The sequence below is a fragment of the Colossoma macropomum genome, unplaced genomic scaffold, assembly GCF_904425465.1.
Source record: "Colossoma macropomum unplaced genomic scaffold, Colossoma_macropomum, whole genome shotgun sequence".
In the NCBI taxonomy this organism is placed as follows: domain Eukaryota; kingdom Metazoa; phylum Chordata; class Actinopteri; order Characiformes; family Serrasalmidae; genus Colossoma; species Colossoma macropomum.
Window position 1 is genome coordinate 12,182,450 of NW_023494787.1, and position 16,102 is coordinate 12,198,551.

Consider the following 16,102-nt stretch of genomic DNA (forward strand, 5'->3'; position numbering starts at 1 on the left):
AGAGGCAAGGTCACTGAGCTCAGACACACAGGAGCAGTGCCAGGGACAACAGTTGCCTGAGGAAATCAGGCTACCATAGCAACAGAGGAGCTAATGTCTAGGTTAAGGAGTTCAGGAGAGGATGCTTGTCATTTCTGGTGGGAGATACTGAGATATTTCCATCATATTCCAGGGATGAGCAAGTTAATGATCCTCATAGAGTCAGTGCATAAAGCATCAAAACCACAGAATGCTTTTGTGAATGCATGTGCGTCCTAGATGATATCACTACTTTGTCATAGACCTTTTGAGAATCTAATTTATAACAGCAGACATGACGTATTTACCTGGCAGCCAAATGTAGGTAATTCCCATTTGAGACTGACAATATTTGACACAGGAGGGAAAAAAGTGAAGTTTTTCTGAGCATGTTAGAACTCAGCAATCTAACATTTGCATGCAAATACATATGAAATTAAACCAAGTACCAGTGCAGAAGTGAAATACAGAGCATCCAAGCCAGTAGTCTACTTTTTTAGGCAAGCTGAACTATAGTTGCACTATACTATGCCTTGTTGTCCAGGTTCAGAGTGGACGCTATACTATGCTAGCCTCTGTGAAGGATGGGTTGATGCTATGCTATAGTATGCTAGCCCCTGTGAAGGATGAGTTGATGCTACACTATGCTATGCTAGCATCCATGAGGGTGGATGGGATGTTAGCCTCTCCTAAGCAGGGGTGGATGACTGATGGCTGCTGCTGGATCTCAGCCCATCCAAGCTGTTACCAGCCACATGCCTGGCTCACTTACAGGCATGGCACTGCAGGGGGCACTGTAATAAATGATGGCCCATCTTCAACCCGGCAGAGCCAAAAATCTCAGTTCCTGTATCCCCTCTAGAGCCAGACAGGCACATACAGTCTCTATATCGGATTCTGCCACTAGACAAGCATGAATACAAAGGTGTATGACTGCAAAAACTGTAGTTCAACCTACAAAAAGCAGCTACGCTACATCAGTTTCTTCTTAAAGATTAATGATTCCTGTTCCCACTTCCTGTCAGATTCATGATTCTCATTCTTCTCTATGTCTAACAAATGACATCATTGATGCAATCTTTAACAATTCAGTCTTTTGACTATAGCAATAAGACATTTTGACCTCAACAGGATTGGCTCAGACAGATTTCAAGAGTAGCAGGGAGCACTTGGATAAGAAGCAGATCTTGACTTTTGCAGGATAGCAACAGACGTAAAAAGATTGCATGAAGGATTTATTGTCCTGGACTGCTTCCAAATGAAACTGCCGCATTGGAGAAAGAGGCAGGATGAGGCGGAATTACGGAAATCAGAAAAAACGAAGCAGCACCTATATAACTCTACAGGATCTCACTACCTGAAGAATGAGCTCCAGCCAACTCATCAATAAAACCAAAATCTATCTCCCTCGCTCTCTCATTCTCTCTCTCCCGCTCTATTTTGAGAAAGAGTTCATTTCCACTGTGGGACAAACTGCCAGGTCAGATCTGCAGAAAAATGCAGTTGTTGAGTTTTCCTTGACTGATGAGTCCATTGTTAAGCAACTTGATTGACACAAAGTTGCATTAACGCAGTCTCGTGGGTCTGTGCTGAGTCCAGCCATGTGATTTAATTATCTGGACCTACTATGATCTGTGGTTGTGTCCCCATAGAGATGTCTCTGGGGTGTCTTTTTGGCCCCAGGTGAGCCTGTAGCTCAGCGAGGACAAACACGGCCATCGGCAACCTTGGCACAGAGAGACTATTTCATCAGACAGAAGCTCCAAGATGAGTCAGTCACTTGCGACCCATCCCAGACAGAAGTCACATTATTGGCACTGAGATTTTTCCGTTGTCCTTTAGAAATTCAAGGCTTTCCTAATAAAACTCTTGCATCTGGCTTTGCTGCCTCCAGACAGTAGGGGGCGCTGTGATAAAGAAGACTCTAGAGGGTATCTGAGATTAAAAACGTCTCTGGCAACAACCTTGAAGGCCTAAACGACACATGACTTTGCGGCAGGATTACTCTTCGCAGGACAATTGTTGGAGTATCACTCAACATTAAATAACTTAACTAAGCCTTGCAGTTGTTTATTAATTAAGTTATTTAATACAGTGCTTGCAGGTGCAGGACCAAACAAATGAAATCAGAAGAGGTTGAACATGCACAAACTGATGTTGCCTGTCCCGAAGGTGTAAATATCGACTGTTCGTTTATGGATTTTTTTCAGAGCATCAGGGATTAGTCTTTACTCAATCTCTTCTGATTCCATTACAGCACCCAAAACTGAGCAATGACTGTTGTTTTAAATCTTTCTAAAAACACAAGCGTTCTATGCTCGGATCAAACATGATCTGGTAGACATGCTTGCATTTCATGTCTAGCAATACATTGTGTACTATTTTACTCATTTTCTTTTTCGTACGGTGTTCGTAAAAAACAAAACAAAACAAAAAATAAACAAATAATAATGGAAGTAATGTCGAACTTGCATCTGACGAACACAAGTTGAAGTGCTTCCAAAGTTTCAGCGCACTTTTGACATGTCCCTTTCATTCTTTGAAGATGTCTTGCCATGTTTGAAGCTTGTGCTATGTATAGTAAATAATGTTTCATATAATCACTTTTAATAATGCATTGTAACCAAATGCTTGGATGAAACATTAGTTACCAATCAAAGGGGTCCTGTACAGTGTATAATGAAGAAACGTGTTGTTTTCCATTCGTTTGGTGGTTTGATTGCTATGTACTCACAAAATGTTGTAATGCTATACCTTTTGTCTATAATTAAGTTTGTTGAATACTTGTTTATATAAGGGCTTATTAATAAGGAGATCACTTTACACAGAAGCTGCACTTAAGTGCTGAAGCAGGTCCGGATTCTCCTACATGAATCCTGACTTTAACCGAGGAGATTACAGTAACTTGATTTGAGATCAGAGGCTCGGTAGAAAGCCATGTTTCTGTATAGGCTTGGAGGAGATGCCAAGTGTGTGTCCAAACTCATCTAGTCAAGCTTTAGCTCATAGGCTACATTCAGATGCAGACTAGTGCACTCAAATGACATTAGAAATTATTATTATTTTAGTTTTTTTAGATTCTTTACCTATAGGACATGTTTGGACAAGCCAGATGCTAGCCATTGTTTATTTGGCTGCTTCTATAAACAGACATTTAAATATGATCCGAAAGATAACTGAAGAATTCAACAAGGAAAAAATAACCTTCCATTAGTTTAAATGAATCAGCTTTGACTGAATTACAGCAACCTGCAGGCAAAGGTGAATAGCAACTAGCTCCATTCACTCATACTTCAAATTACCACTACTAATTTGAAGGATGGTTTCAAACGGTACTTATACTTTTATTCAGGATTTGAATTGTAGTAGAGGTCCCCTGGTGGAAGGTCGAACTCTGAGGTGACCTATAGCCCATTTAGCCCATGTTTCTGGTAACAGTATGTCAAAATTGTGACTTATATCAAAAAATTATGTTCTCATAGTATGTCAACTTTTTTTGAAAGAATGACTTTTTTTTCTTGAGATATTGACTTGCTATGTATAAATGATGACTTATTTTCTTGAAAATTGGATTTATTAAAATAATACGAAAAAATAATAAAATAATTACTTATTACAACCTCAAAATAATCAAAATTTTGAAAACATAAAGCACTATTTCAGTGTCCTCATGAAAACTTTAGTAATAAGTCTTCATTTTGGCATAAAATATTGAGAAAACAAGTCATTATTTCAAGACAAGCAAAAAGAGAATATAAATTATGAAATAATAAGTAAAATAAGTAAATGTTGACCTGAGGTGTCAGTGGGTTTCCATAGGGGTGTGAGTCAATGGTGCATTAGTTTGAATGGCTTGAGTTATTCAGGAAGGGGAAGGGGAGAAATCTAGGTGACACTTTATTTTGAGCGGTCCTTTTAGATTAAACAAACACTCAACAGACTCTCAGTAACATGCCAAAAACATATCAGGGTTAGGATTAGGTTTTGGGTTGAGGTTAAGGTTAGGGTTAAGTGTAGGGCCAGGGTTAGTGTTAGGTTTTGAGTAATGGAAGTAACATATTAACAATACATCTACTTAATGTCAGTAATGTATCAACAGTATATCTACAAGATATTTACTTCAGTGTATTCAGATTCTTCACTACTGCTACTTCACTGATATGTTGTTCATGTGTTACTGATAATCTGTTAAGAGTTTATTAATCATCTACAAAGGACCAAATAGTATTACCAAAATCTAATATTGAATACAATGAAGACTTAGAAAAGAAGCCATGTAAGGGCTTTCAGTTTGTCAAAAAATTGCAATTTAACTCAAGAAAATAGCAACTGATGCCCTACATTCAATTTTGTCTCTCTCTTGGCTTTTATAGAATGACTCCCTAGTCCCTCTTCAAATTCTGCTTCTACTAGTATATTTGTAAGAGAAATTATCTAGTTTTTGTCTTTGTTCCGTTTTAGTCCCTAAATGGAGCTACAAAAAAACTAAAGTTTGGGACCTTCCCTGATGCTCCTCCTTCTCGCTATATAATGTCCTATACATTTCCATAGCAATACTTATACTTCAGAATGTTTTTAGGCTACTCTGTCCACTTCAGCTATGCCTGCAGGTATGACGGAAAATTCATATCACCTTGGTCATCTCTTCCATGTTTGGAATCAAACAGAGATATCACAAATTTCTGCATAATTAAATGGTTAAGATGTAAACAAAGTCATTCAGAGTGGTTCGATATGAAATGCTCCATTCTGGAGAAACATACTGAGTAGAAATCTTCACAGTGGTGCACCACTGTGAACAGGCACCAGTTTAATGCCTCTAAAAGCTACCACAGAGAAACGTAATACATAAAATGTTTCAAATACATTGTCTGATGCCTGAGACATCTATTGTTTTACAATGAATTTGAGATTTACAGAGCATTGTAAGGCAAAATAGTATGCAAGGATAGCTTCAAATCAGTTTTACCACTATTTTACTGTTATCAACATTACAGATAAAATCACAGATGACATGTGTAGGTTCACTGATTGATATAGATAGTAAATAGAATGGTTATATTTGTGTTCTAAACATCACAGTCCATGGTTCCTATCACCACCACTGTAAAGAGATCTAAGTCTGGAAGTTTCTTACAATGCACCATTATAGAAACCACTCTAAATGACTTTGTTTACTTCTCAACGAGTGAAGTATGCAAAAATGAAATAGCAGAATGGTTTTATATTTGACGACAAGCTGAAGGAAAAAAAATATAAATCAAATAATAAAAGGCAAGCTTGCAAAGTGAGACATGATAAAGATGCCACAACAACACACAAATCTGTGATCGATCAGATTGAACCTACCAGCATTGAAAGGAAATCTCAAGCCAACCACTATAAACAGGTCAAAGCTAATTAACAGCCCACCTCGTTATCGGGCGAATTCTTTTTAACGCTTACAGGACGGCTAATTAGGCTCACCTGATTACTTTTCATCTGTTTTTAATGATGATACTGGGAGTTTGTTGTTTTGTTTACATGTGGTTGCTCTCCTATTTATGCATAGATCAGGGTTAAAAGAAATAGAGCAAAAAAGCTAAATATATAAATAATGTGCAAAACTATGTATATATACAATGTGAATATAGATCAGCGTTTTTAAATTCACACACACTCACACACATATATACACCCCCACGGGTTTATCATCTCTCCCTCTTCAAAGAGTTAATGCCAGTGCGCTGAGAATCCTCACACAGACTAATGAGTTCACTCTGTGAATTAAAGCGAGAAATCAATGACAGTTCACACAGTTTTCCCCCTGACACATATGAGGTCAATGAGCCAAGACATAACTGGTATCCAAAGTTTGCGTCTCTGGTGTTTGCTGTTGTTTTGAGGCTAATATTGCTAAAAAGTTAGCAACAAGTTAGCACCTCACCAGTTAGCATGGTGCAAACTACATTTGCCTCAAACTAACTTGTATCTATATAAATGGTCAAAAGTACATCATTAAATAAAAACAGTAGTAGCAGCTGATTTGAAGCCTTTTGTCTCTCTGTTTGTGATGATAAAGGCATTCAGTTTGCACAGTGCTAATTGGTTGAGGATATACTTCTGTTACTTTTTAGCTACATTAGCCTCGTAGCTCCTGTGTGAAACTGGAGGCAAATTCAGACATTTGATATTTAGCTTTAAGACCAGTAGGACTATAGCAGCGTATAATCAGTGTAGAATTCTCCATCCAAACAGCCGGCCGTGCAGGATCACTCAACATATCCACTCTTAATCCCACGTTAGCCCCACAGCTGCAGGCCTGCTCTCTCTCTCTCTCTCTCTCTCTCTCTCTCTCTCTCTCTCTCTCTCTCCTGAGGGCGACTGAATGTGTGAGGTCCAGCTGTCACTGATGTCCAAGGTTGGCTTCAGTGAGAGGAAGACAGAGAGAGCGAGAGAGCACTGCCATGTGCTATCCCTCTTTCTATCTCTGTTCCCCATCCATCCTCCCATTCTGCTCATTCTCTCTCACTCACTTCAGCTGAATTTATCTGTCACCTCCTGTCTATTTTCTTTTCCCTTTCTCTTATTTCTCTTTTCTTTTTTGCCTCTATTTTTTCCTCTGTTTGCCCCTAGTCCTTTCTCCCTCTCTTTTTCTCCTCTTTTTTCTTCTTTTTTTCTTTTCTTTTCTCTCCTTTTTCTCCTTTTTTCTCTCTCTCTTTCTCTCTCTTTCATTTCTCTCCTTACATTTGCTCTTCTTGCTTTCTCTCTCCATTTTTTATATTTTTGTTTTCACTTTTGCATTTTCTCTCTCTCTCTCTCTGACTCTTTTATTCTCTCTTTTTTAACATTTGCTCTTATGTCTTTTCTCTTTCTCTTTCTTTCTCTCTTTCTTCTCTTTTTTAAACTTTACTCCTAAACTTTTTTCCCTCTCTTTTTCTCTATTTCTTATTTGCTTTCTTTTTTCTTTTGCTTTTATCTCTGTCTCCCTACTCTCTCTCTTTCTCTCTCTCTCTCTTTTTCCTTTTTCCTTTTATCTCTGTCCCTCAATCCCCCACAGCCATTTACTCCAGTGCTTCTCACAACACATACTCACTACACTGCAGAAAGAAGCGTTAAATACACTAACACAGTATATAACACAGTTATATATTAATCTCAGTCTGTGAGCGTCTGTAATGCACACAGGGATGAAGAAGTGTGGACTGTACAGTTTGAGCAGCAGTAGTGTGATGTACGACTAGCCTACATGATGTCATGATATCAAATCCATGCAAAAAAACAATCAGATGAGTTAAAGTTGAGGTTTGGAGGGAGTCAGTGCTTTCTTTCAAAGTTATGAAGTAACGTTTTTCTCTCAAAGCGTCTGGGTAAAAACCCATTTGTATGAATTTTGAGGGATTTTCATGCTTTCATAAGACTTGCTGTAAATCCTAAAAGCCCACCAAGGCATGACAGTGAAAAACTCCCATAGTAGGACTACTAATAACTGATGTCATCCCCAATCAGTCCTATAGATCCCAAAGTAGCACCAAACCAAGACCAAACCTATTCTTAGTAGCTAAATCACTGGACATCTGACCAAACTCCTCATGTTACTAAAGTGATGATGTTTATGCTAATGGTTTTTACGAAGTTAATCACAGTTTCTGAGCTCAACCTGCTGTATGGCTTTTTAAGCATCTCTTTATAGATACAACCTTACTAATGGTCTTTGTATAAACTTGCTACAAAATTAAAATGACAAGCAAAACGACTCTGTGGTGAACTGTGTGTTCATTGGTACTGAATTATTACCATCAGCTTGTTTCATTTTTCAAAGCATTTTGATGTGAAACAATCCTTTCTAAAAAAAAAAAAACATCATCATCATCACCTTTAACTGCATAGTCCAGATAGGATCGCAGTAGCAGTTGGGAGAGCAGAGAATCCCAGGCGACCCTGTCCCCCGCAACTTCCTCCAGCTCATTCCGGGGGATGCTGAGCCGCTCCCAGGCCAACTTGGAGATATAATCCCTCCAGTGGGTCCTAGGATGACCCCAAAGTCTCGTCCCAGTAGGCCATGCCCGGTAAACCCCCGCCGTGATGCATCCAGGGGGTTGAACCACCTCAACTGCCTCCTCTCAATGTGGAGGAGTAGCGGCACAACTTTGAGCTCTCCCTGATGACCGAGCTCCTCACCCTGTCAAGTAAACTGTAGCCTGCCACCCTGTGAAGAAAGCTCATTTCCACCACTTGTGTTCGCAATCCCATTCTTTCGGTCATTACCCACAGCTCATGACCATAGGTGAGGGTTGAGATGTAGACCGACCGGTAAACAGAGAGCTTCACCTTATGGCTCAGCTCCCTCTTCACCACTACAATCTGGTACAGTGACCGCATTACTGCTCCCAGCCTGAGGCCGATCTCACAATCCCTAGAAGGGATTCACTTGTCCTCTTCATCCCCTTGTTCACAAGTGATGATAAAAAAACATACTGAGTCAGAATTGTTTACAGTGTGGGCTGCACATCTTCAGATTTTTTAAAGTTGACAGTTATGTGATGAAAGTCGAGTCAACGTTGGCTAATCCCTGATGATGTAATAAATACAGGGTGTCCCAAAAAAACTGACATCATTTGAGATGTGAATATCTGAGTAGCTATATGTCCTAGGCAAACGAAATTAAATAGGCTTCCTATATTTAGCAAAACTCAAGCAAGAAATTCAGAGGGATGTAGATCTAGAGCGGGACATGCTCTTCTCAACAAGCCCTGGATAGCACTGCAAGCCTTCAGGGAACTGGAGATACAGAACCCGGACCCCAGAACCCCAGAAAAAATTTGTATCGACTTAGGTGCACCCTTGGCAGCCTTGCCAAGGTGCTCGCCCACAGCATTTATGCCCCCCTCTCCCATGACACACGACTTTTCATTGTAGTCTTCAGGAAACTGGAAATAATGACATTCAATATCTGATCTTTGAAGCTCTGTAGATCAGCAGAGAACTGTTAGAACAAAGCCAATGTGAGTGAGAAACCCTGCAATCACCAGGCTCATCACCTGTTGTCTTCTGTGAGGTTGTTAGTGTCATAATCACATGATCAGCAACTAGTTGACATCAGGCGCAAAGCGTAACTGCCAAACAGTAAAGTCCACTAGTCTGTGCAGCCCCTAGTGGTGGAGATATGGTGGAACCAGACATTGCAAGTGTATAATGCCTGTAAAAGCTCCCTCACAAAAACCTATTACACAAAATGGTTACAAATATGCTGTCTGATGCCTGAGATATTGCCTGCTGCACCATTTAAGGTGGAACATGAAAATTTGAATAAGAACAAGAAGCTGGCAAATGAGCTACACCCTAATGTCTAACCCTAACTCTAACCCTGAATGTCAAAACAATTACATTGATGATGAGGCTACTTTCAGCTGGTGCCCCTGTGGCATTTCTTTTAGTATGTTTGCACTAAGCTAACACTGGTGCACATGAACATTGCTGTTTAGATTAAACACAGATATCTGAAGCTCATAGAAGACATTTCATATTAGACAAAAATATATATTTTACCTCGTACATTGCAATCTTTCAGTAAAGAGCCCTGACATAAAGCTATTTTCCATTTCTAACAACTGACTGAAAGCTGGTCAGACTACAAATTACATTCACTCTCAGTAACATATCTAGGACCAGAAGACCTAGGGTGATGTTTTGTTCTCATGAAATTAGTCCCACCCGTTAGAAATCAAAACGCGTTTGGTTGATTCCTCTGTCACTTCCTAAGTATGTTGGTAGTTCATCTAACATGTAAGGCCTTCTGTCTGGCTTCTGCAGGCCTAACCAATGGGAGTGCTCACTTGGCTGTATCTACCTTGATACCAAGTAAAAAAAATCTGATTGGATAATTTTCCATTTTACGTGGCAAGATTTTATCTCTTTGGTTTCTAAGCATTATAATGAAATAAAAGTATTACTCCAATTTCTGCTGAGATTAAAAACACCAAGCATGATGCTGCTATTACATAATAATGAACCATACAACAGTGTTTAAGTTACTGGAAATTAGTAAACATTGTCTTGAAGGTCTTGAGGCTTCCCCACTGGTCCAGGGTAGGTATCTAAAACCTGACACCCACAGCGATGTTTCATTCCTCCATTTAAAATCAAAAAAGCTCAGCTTTAATATTATTGTGTCTGACCTGAATAAGTGTACTGGACTACATGCTTGTGAGTGTTATAAAGGGCAGCAGCCCAGACGCTGAGTCACAGACACACTCATAATGATGCTACAGGGCTTTCAGCACCGTCATAGGTTAAACACAGACCAGACTCTTTACACACGCTTGATCAGATGGCATATACACACACTGGCCACTTTCTTAGAAACCCTTCCCTTGTATGTCCACTCACTGACCACTTTATGAGCTCCACCTAACCACAATATAAGTGGCCCATCTGTTGCTGCACAGTTTATCAGCCACCCTCTAACCCATTCACCACTGGTCAGTTTAGAACCTTGGAATCACCGCTACTCAGATATTATTTTAATGATGGGCCATTATTGGCACAACAGTGACACTGATATGGTAGTGGTGCTGATATCAGGTACAGTGGTGTTGCAGGGCTCTTTACACATGCCTGTGTCACTGCTAGGTTAAAAGTGTTCCACTACCCAAAATGACCCAGCCAAGAGCAACTCTGTGGTCAGAAACTGACCATTGATGAAATGCTAGAGGATGGTTAACACAAACTGCATCAACAGTTGGCCTGCATCAATCTCTAACTATACAATAGCAAGAGGAGCTACAAGGGAGGGGTTTCCAAAGCGGTCAGTTTTACTTTTCTTGCACAAGGACACACACAGAAACACTTGCAGCCTCTGTTTGAAGGGTCTCCTTGGCCAGTTGTGTGGAGTGTCATTGAGTACAGCTGTCCAATAATAACCTCATCATGAGTCAGACGGCTGATCAGACAGCATGACTTACATGCACAGCGGGACGAATCTGGCTGTGTCACATCTGTTAGCAGTCTGTTAGCTGTTAGTGGTCACTCACAGTCCTTCCCAAAGGGCAGAGGAGCCGGACAGCATCAAGGAAGAGTCACACACTTGCTGTCAAAAACTTTAAAAGAGTTACTTATTCGCATTCAGAAACTTAACACGAGAAGTTAACCTACTTTTAAACTGTTTGACTGTAGTAGCGACATCACTTAGACCAGAAGAGTCAGACTCTGGGACATGAAACTACTTAGTTTAGAGTTTCGAGTTTCCCCTTGCCACCATACAGTGGTCTCCAAGAAGTATTTGGACATTTGTGACATGCTTAAAAATGTAGTAATGTATTGAAACAATGCATAAAATGTATTAATTGCATTAGGTAGTGTTGTAGTGGTAGTGTGGTAAGTTAACAGTCTTGATCTTGTCTCAGTCTCAACATCATTTTGCCTCGGTCTTGTCTCGGTTACAGGGTAAATCGGAAATTGTTCTCCATCACCTGATCACCTGAGTACGATGCCTCCATCTGAGGTAACATGAAATTGTTCAGTTTTTCCCCTTTATTCTTTTTATTTACAAATTGTGAAAAAACTTAATCTGTTCTCGGTCTTGACTCAGACTCGACTACTGTAAAGTCTTTCATTCAAAGTCTCAGATTTAATGTGTCCAGGTCTCGATTTTGACTCAACACTAGCGTTAGGAAACAAAATGTCAAACCAAATTGTGTTTATTTCAAACCATTTTAAGACATTTTTGTGTTATTTTAAAAGGTGACTGGTGTGTTTCAGATGTATATAGTTTGAGCTATTTATTTATATGCTTATAAATATATATCACAATCCCATTAATGAACACAAGCTCACTGACACAGCTGTAAGAAAAACAGCCCCTGGCCTTGATGTTTCCATCTGTGCCTTTACAGTAATCTAAGTGCAGTCTGGTTGGTGTTCTTCTCCAGCCTTTCTACCAAATTCATGTTGTGCTAAATGTGTTTTTCTCTGAAACAAATATCATTCTGTTAAACATTTCATGAAGTAACCCAATAAACTACATTAAAGTTTACCAGTGGTTGAAGTGTCTAAATACTTTTTGGAGCCACTGTAAGGGGTTGTCAGTGTGTAATTCAGCAATGTCAGAGTGTAATTCAGAATCTAGAATAACTTCCATGCCTTTACTCTCAAACATATGTATCAAATGTGTATGCATGTGTGTTTATGTGTACATGCAAAAGTTTGGGCGCCCTGAAAATGAGTACCCGTCACCATATATATATAACTTTTGGTTCCATTACTTTAATCTCTGCAGTGCTGCTTTGCTCCATGTCTAATCCACAGCTGTCCTGAGGCCATGGCTTGCTTTACCTGCAGTGATTAGGCTGGATTACCTGGGATTAGATGGAATTTCTCAGTGCAGCATCATTCGCCTCATTTCCTCTTCATTTCCTTCTCATTTCCTCCTGCGGCTCAGTAGTAGTCATCCTTCATCCTGTTCGAGCTTGATCAAACAGGCCAGCAGATGAAAATGGACAAGATCAGGTACCAGAACATGAAGCAAACCAATTGCATTTAAGCAGTTTTATGTACTTAAGTACTTATGATTTTGATGGATTTAATGATAATACTTAGCAAAATTAGTTTTTCTCCTAGTCTAGCAGGCACACAAAATACTGAATACAGATGTACCATTAATTCTCTTGAAGCAGCCCATCATTTGGAGCAGGGCAAGGGAACAGCTCTCTGGATCACAGCTAGTCCAATCCACCCTTACTCAGTTCTAATGTATTCTTTCACATTGAGCTCCTAATTCTTTTAAACCCATTCTGTCCTGGTTGGTTCAGCTCCTGAACTGCTTTGCTGTTGCTTACATCTCACACTGTGGAGCTTTAATATTTCATTCTAGACCAAAAGGATCCCAAAAGTAAAGAACAGAGCCTAACAAACTTCAGTTGCTGTACTGATACATGCTGGATGTATAAGAGGTGTAGTTCTATAGGGAGTTCAATACTCCAGGGGTTTTTAGACCTGCTACATTTTATGAAAGATTGTATTTGGTAGCTACATTTGAGACAAAATTTAAGACACAGTGGAAGAGAATGAGCTGCTTAGAGCCTAAACTGTCTCAGAAATAGCTAAAAATTTCAGTGTGTCCAGAGAGTACAACACGATGCCTGAAACGAGGCCACAGGAAGGAGGAAGAGTGGAGGAAGACTAAAGCCCTGTGACAGCAGTAAGTGGACACATAACAGGACAGTCTCCAGGAAAAAAACACTGCACGGCAGCCTAAAAATGAGATTTATCCCAGCTAAATCGATGTCAGCCACAGCTCTGCATTATTAGCTGCTCAAGGCTGGTGTGCATGGCTTGTGGATGTGAAAGGGAAAACAACTGTAAATAAAGTCGATGTCAAAACTTAAAGATTAATCTTGAGTTATTATTGTCTTTTTTTGCTATATATTCATATACATGTATAATAACTTGTGTTGTTCTTTATATTTGGTTAAGTAGAAATGCATTTTGCATATATCCATGCACACGGCACAGAAACTGCATGTTTAGGCTAATACATAACTTGTAGGCAGAATGCATTAGATTTGTGCCTGAAACTAGCAAAAAGGCTCAGGACATCAGGGCCTATATGTCCAAAAGTTTGTAGACACCCCTTCATCCAGCATTTCTTCTGGAATCAAGGGTAGTAATTAGAAGGTTTTACATTAGATATTGAAACATTGCTGTGAGGATTTGGTTGCATTCTGCCACAAGAGCATTAGCGAGGTCAGATACGGATGTTGGATGATTAGTTCTGGATCACACACACCACTCCAGCTCTGGCCGAAGGCATGGAATGGTGCTCCATCACTCCAGTAAACACAGCTCTGCTGATCCACAGCCCAATGCTGCAGATCAGGTAAGAGTTAGACCAGGCGTGTCAGTAGTGAAAACACTCAAATGTGCAGGGCAGTGTGTCTCCAGTGTCACTGACGCTTAGCATTGGACATGGTGATCTTAGGCTCAAACACTCTTTCTCACAAGCAATATCACTTACATCTCTGACCCACACGCAGCACACGCTTAACACTGACACTGACTGAGCAATAAGCAGCATTCATAAGAGCAAACACTGGAGCAGCGAAGCTTTTAGACACTGATTCAATCTACCTCTCCCTCTCTCTCACACACACACACACAGACACACAGCTCCATCAATCTTTTCACTGTCTCTGTGTGCAGCAGATGGAGAGAGAGAGAGAGAGAGAGAGCGAGCGAGAGAGAGAGAGAGAGAGAGAGAGAAAGGAGAGAGGGGAGAGGGAGTGAGAGAAACAGTGAAAGACAAGAAGAAACAATGGAGAGGGACAGAAAAAGAGATAAGGTAAAAAGGGGAGTGAGGGAACAGATAGAAAGAAATGAAGGATAAAAAAAGACAGAGAGACAACCAGATTCATAAAGAGAAAATGGAAGTGAGAGAAACAGGGTGAGAGAGAGAGATAAAGGAGAAAAAGGCAGCGAGAGAGACAGAGAGAGTGAGAAAAGGGAGTGAGAGAGAGAGACGAGAGAGAGAGAGAGAGAGAGAGAGAGAAAAGGGGGAGGGGGAGAAACAGAGATAAAAAAGAGAAAAAAGGCAGTGAGAAAGACAGAGAGAGTGAGGAGGAGAAAAGGGGGAGTGAGACTCACAGAGGAAGAGAGAGCACAGAATAACTGGATAGAGAGATAGAATATAGGACAGAGCAAGGAACAGTCGAGCGGCTACAGCACCGTGTGCGGTTCAGTTCAGTTTTATTCTCCTGTCAGTTCTTCCACCCTCCCCACCAATCACAGCCCCAAACTCACTGTACCAGACACCAGCAGATCAGAAAACGTCACGTGTGAACATTAGTGACAGTATTAGTGAGAGAGCATGTGTGGAAAAAAGCCACTCTCAACACACCACCATGCCACTACTATGTCAGTTTCAGTCAGGGGGTTCCTGAGGTCCTATTTAGAAGACCCTCCCACCCACTGTTATCAATAGCCCACCACTCAAATCACATCTGGTCATTGGTGGTCCTATGGTAGTCATTTTCCACTGATGGAAAAGACCTCTTCTATTATCTTTGGAGTAAAATTGATTCAATGTTCAACATCTATAAAAATGACTGACCATTAATTTTGCTTTATAGTTAATGACTTTTTCTAATTTAATGGGGACAACTTGGTAAATGTAACAGTAACATGATGATATGATTTCAATGTTCTGAACACATTTTGTAGACAGTGCTGTTCTTGGGGTCAATTTGACCCCAGACTGTTTTATCATAATTCCCACCTGAACTTTGATATTTCCCAGAGGTTTAGATTGCTGGGGTCAAACTGACCCAAAGCATAAAAAGATGTTAGTAAATTTGAAGATAACAGGAGGGATATAAAACATCCCCAGTAGAGCTCTAGGAGAACAAATTACACTGAATGCAGCAGCACCTGGTGGGCAAAGGTGGTATAGCAGCAAATTAAGCAGTGACTTTAATAAATCAACTGAACCCAGCAGCAATTCAGCAGCTTCTGAAGTCCTCAGCTTTCCCCGTGCTCAATAAATCACCGGTGATGTTGCCTGAACAACAGGAAATAACATTAAGCACCAAAAAAGCCTCTTACTTCTGCACAGCGCTTAATGAATTCAGGCAGTTAAAAGCAAGTGTGTGTGTATGTGTGTGGCGGATGGGCTGGCAAGCCATTACAGCTGATAGATGTGGACATTTCAGCTTCCTCATTCGCATGCCGTCAGCAGCCATGAACAGATCCAGAATGATCTCATACAGAAACAACACAAAAGCGGTGGAGAACTGTTCGGGATCACTGGGTTGTAGTTAATTGTTGGGAAAGGGGTTCTTTTCTGATGGGATTTTTAGTCACCATCAAGTTACTCTTTCTACCTTCAAGCTCTTGCTTCCCAGAATTCTTGTTTCTAGATCTGTTGTTCTTGTTGGAAATGTTGGGTTGTTGTTATTTTGGGGGGAATTTCGGGATGTTCCTTTGTTGGGTAATACTGACTTTTGTGGGTTTTTTGGGGGGAATATTGGGGTATTTTTGTGGAATAATGGAAAATTTTTGTCAGAGAATGTAGACTTGCTATTTGTTGGGTAATTCCTTTCAGGAGCCATTA